This window comes from Choloepus didactylus, chromosome 6, assembly GCF_015220235.1.
Source record: "Choloepus didactylus isolate mChoDid1 chromosome 6, mChoDid1.pri, whole genome shotgun sequence".
NCBI lineage: Eukaryota > Metazoa > Chordata > Mammalia > Pilosa > Megalonychidae > Choloepus > Choloepus didactylus.
Window position 1 is genome coordinate 142,149,191 of NC_051312.1, and position 3,114 is coordinate 142,152,304.

General features: G+C 43.8%; 1 pseudogene; it reads right to left on the reverse strand.

Annotated features, from left to right (window-relative positions):
• Window positions 1-1,458: 1,458 nt before the first annotated feature.
• LOC119537380 lies at window positions 1,459-2,409 on the reverse strand (annotated as a pseudogene).
• Between the last annotated feature and the right edge of the window lie 705 nt (window positions 2,410-3,114).

Sequence of the window (3,114 nt, forward strand, 5' to 3'; positions counted from 1 at the left end):
TGTTTCCGTCCCCTATTTTTGTACTCATCCATCCATAAACTAGACAAAGTGGAGTGTGGTCCTTATGGCTTTCCAATCCCATTGTCACCCCTCATAAGCTACATTTTTATACAATTGTCTTCGAGATTCATGGGTTCTGGGTTGTAGTTTGATAGTTTCAGGTATCCACCACCAGCTACCCCAATTCTTTAGAACCTAAAAAGGGTTGTCTAAATTGTGCGTAAGAGTGCCCACCAGAGTGACCTCTTGGCTCCTTTTGGAATCTCTCTGCCACTGAAGCTTATTTCATTTCCTTTCACATCCCCCTTTTGGTGAAGAAGATGTTCTCAGTCCCATGATGCCGGGTCTACATTCCTCCCCGGGAGTCATATTCCATGTTGCCAGGGAGATTCACTCCCCTGGGTGTCTGATCCCACGTAGGGGGCAGGGCAGTGATTTCACCTTTCAAGTTGGCTTAGCTAGAGAGAGAGGGCCACATCTGAGCAACAAAGAGGCATTTGGGAGGAGGCTCTTAGGCACAATTATAGGGAGGCCTAGCCTCTCCTTTGCAGCAACCATCTTCCCAAGGGTAAAACCTATGGTAGAGGGCTCAACCCAAACACCAAAGTTTTCAAAGTTTTCAAAACTCATTGTATCTCTAATGAACATAGAAGTTACAGACATACAGTTTTTAACTATGTCCCCTGAAATATATATCCTCTAAAAGGGGCACTGTTCCCTAATCACAATGAAACTACTGGTGGGCAGTTAATTTTGTGTATCATACAAAACAAGAAGAGATTTGTACCCCTATTTTACGCAATTTTTAATTATCATTAACTCTAATATTTCATTTCAACCAAATATAAAATAATAGCATAACATAAGATGGACTTTAAAAAGTCCAAATACTCCAAACTCCTCAGTCACCTGATCACAGGAAATGATCACTACTATAGATTAGGCTGGGATTTAATCTTACCTTGTGACTGAACCTGTTTGATCCCCTAAGAAATCTAATCTCTCTGGGGACATGTGTATAGTTCGAGTTTGACAATCCCCTCTCTGCTACAGTAACTTTGTTGAGGGCATCACTTCCATGATGACACCACCTTCAGGCTCATTCTGAAACAACTCTCCAAAATATCTCTCCCTTCCTTCATAACATCCTTTTCTTTCCTTTCATTCCTTCACTGGGTTCTGCAACATTGCCTGTTTAGCCTTGAACAGGACACAGAAACATTTCCTTAACTAGAGAACAGGACAAAGAGACATGACTTTCAGTAGTACTTGTAAAGAACGTGACACACTTATGAATCACAATTAACTTTTTTCCAAGAAACAAAATGGATAAATAATATGTGCATATTGAAAGAATAAATAGTCACACTGAAAAGTGAGAAAAGATGTTAGATTGAAAATTCAACCAAGAATTTAAAAGGAAAGAAAAGAAAAAGACATGAGCAAGGGAAGCAGAGACTAAGGCAGCACCACTGGTTCTGCTCTGTTTATCCTTTTCAAGGTTTTCTTCAGAGCAAGTCTGACATACTTGCTCCTCAGGCTGTAGATGAGGGGGTTCAACATGGGCACCACATGGGTATAAAACACTGAGAAGAACTTCCCCTGACCCAACGACCCAGTAGATGATGGCTTCACACGAGTGAGCAGCCCAGATCCATAGAAAACACCGACAGCAATTAAGTGGGAGCCACAGGTGCTGAAGGCCTTGGACTAGCCCTTAGCTGATGACAACTGAAAGATATTGAAAAGAATCAGAGTATAAGACATACAGATAATAAGACTAGATAAAATGAGAACTGTGCCCACAATAATGGAAGCCAGGAGCTCACTGGCATAGGTGCTGCTGCAGGAGAGCTGGAGCAGAGGGGAGATGTCACACATGTAGTGGTCGATGGTGCTGGAATCACAAAATGTCAGCCTGATCATGCACCCTGTGTGAGCCATTGCACCAGCAAACCCCATCATGTATGAAGCAGACATGAGCAGAGAACACACCTGAGGGGTCATGGTGATGGTGTACAGCAGGGGCTTACAGATGGCCACGTAGCGATCATAGGCCATGGCTGTCAGCACATAGCACTCAGAATTGACAAAGAAGCAGAAGAAAAATGGCTGAGCCATGCATCCTGCAAAGGAGATGATGTTCGTCTCTAAATTAAAGCTCATGAGCATTTTGGGGGTAAAGACAAATGAATAGCAGAGATCAATGAAGGGGAGATTGAAGAGGAAAAAGTACATGGGAGTGTGAAGGTGGGAATTCAGGCAAATAGGTTAATTAAAATTAAATTCCCCACCACAGTGACCACATAGTTCATCAAGAACAGAAAAAACGGGCAGCTGGAGTTCAGATTGGTTTGTTAACCCCGTAAGGATAAACTCAGTCACTGCAGAGACATTTTCCACAGCCATTCACTTCCCAGGCATGAGCTGTAGGAGCAGTGGTGGAGGTGACATTACCAAGGTACCCTCTGCCTTTATCTGCAGAGGGAGTTCTGGATCTGCTGGTTTATGAGATGAAGGCTGTCTGAAGACACTCAGCAAGGCACCCAGGAGACTGACATCCTGAACAGATTCCCCAAGCATGAGAGTCCAGATCGTCCTTCCCTCTTCTCTCTCCCCTGCTCAGCTTGTGGGTCCCTGTGCAAAGGAGAGTGCTGGGAGACCTGATGTCTCAGCATTTCCTACCTCTGACTCAGGATCTTCCCAGGCTCACATCCAGTGCTCTCCTCAAATTCTTGAGCTATGTAGTTGTGGGTTTGGAAGGGAATTAGTAAGTCAGGGATGATTCCTTTGCCACTGATGCTGGGCCTTGAGGGTCCTTTGTCTTGATTCACTGGGGGTGGGTGGAAATTCTGTAATGATGAAAGAGGCAGTAGCTGTCAGAATTGTCCTCAGTCTTCAACAGGCTAGAAGAGGTATTTTGGGGAATAAGCCATGATTTCTAATTGAGAATTTGCCCAGAAGGTCCTCTTCACCTGCAAAGGGGAAAACAAAATCCTTTTATGAGCCTCACAATCAGCTGGCTTCAAAGGAAATGATTCAGCTTCAGTTTCTATCCCTCTAGGGAAATTGATCAGAAGTGCAGAGAATTATGCTCTCCCACATGATTTCCAC